This window comes from Myotis lucifugus, unplaced genomic scaffold, assembly GCF_000147115.1.
Source record: "Myotis lucifugus unplaced genomic scaffold, Myoluc2.0 scaffold_95, whole genome shotgun sequence".
NCBI lineage: Eukaryota > Metazoa > Chordata > Mammalia > Chiroptera > Vespertilionidae > Myotis > Myotis lucifugus.
In genome coordinates, this window is record NW_005871143.1 from 1,663,609 (window position 1) to 1,664,872 (window position 1,264).

The following is a 1,264-nucleotide window of genomic DNA, read 5'->3' on the forward strand; positions in this document are numbered from 1 at the left end:
TATATATATATATATATATATATATATATGAAGGAGCAGGCATCAAGTAGGAGCTGGTCTGGAAACCACCCTAGGCAGATCGGCCAAAGACCTGGGAACTCTGGGAGTAGCCGCTGGCTATGCTTCCCACGCTGGTGAAACTGAGAGTAGCTGCTGGCTATGCTTCCCACCCTGGTGAAACTGAGCCGGGTCGCCTCACCTTCCAAGAGTTTCCTGTAAGTTGCAATGTTAATGTCCAAAGCCATCTTCACATTGAGGAGGACATGGTATTCTTTTAAATATCGTGCCATTCCACTCTTTGTAGTTCTCAACTCATTTTCTAATTTGTTGATTGTGTCCTATATGCACCAATATCGGCATTCTGCTTATCCTCCAGCTCTTGCAGTTGTTTTTCCAGTGCTTCGTTCATGCCCCGGCATGCTTCGATCTCCAGGGTCTTGGCCTTGAGCAGGCAGCTCTCGGACAGACACCTCGTCCTTGGTGGTGCACACCTCGTCGGCATTCTTGGCAGCGCTCTCGGTCAGCATGGTGAAGGGCTCTTGAACCATTCTTCGGCATTCTGCATGTTCTTGGCAGCCAGCTTCTCGTACTGGGTGCAGATGTCCTTGAGCACGGCAGAGAGGTCGGGCTTGGAGAATACGTCCATCTCCACAGAGATCTGAGTGTACTGGATCTGCACCTGCAGCTCAAGGATCTTCTCTTTGTGCACCTTCTTCAGAAAGGCGATTTCATCCATCAGGCTGTCGATGCGCTTTTTGAGCTCAGTGCCAGCGAGACCCGCCTCGTCTGCACCTTTGCGCACCTCCAGTAGCCGGCCCTCGGCATCCTGGCGGTTCAGAACGTCTTCCTCGAAGCGCACCTGCAGGTTGCTCCCAGCCCCTCCAGAGCCCCAGTGCCTCCTAACGGGTCCTGAGGCTGCACCCCCAATCCCGCTGCCCTCTCCTGCCGGGGATGGGGCACTGTGAGGGGGGGCACAGGCGTCCCATTTTCATTAAAATGTTCAACCCAGGCCCGCTCCACCAGTGTCCGCAGGCGGCCGGGGGCAGACAGTGATCCAGGAGGAGCTTGCGCCCCCTCCAGAGCTCAGCCATGATGGTCTGGGGTGAGACAGCCCGCCAGGCCTCATGGCTGCAACTTGGACCCACTTCCTTAACCAGGGACCTGGCCCTGGGTGGGCAGCAGTAATGCTTCCTCCCAGCGGTACTGGAGCGGGTCCCTGCGGTTTCAGAACCAAACTCTGATGGCCTCCCGGGGCAGCAGCCCT

The 1,264-nt window shown here is 55.9% G+C and overlaps 1 pseudogene; it reads right to left on the reverse strand.

The window, feature by feature from the left end:
- Nucleotides 1-28: 28 nt before the first annotated feature.
- LOC102419209 overlaps nucleotides 29-1,264 on the reverse strand; it is a 2,104-nt pseudogene continuing 868 nt past the window's right edge.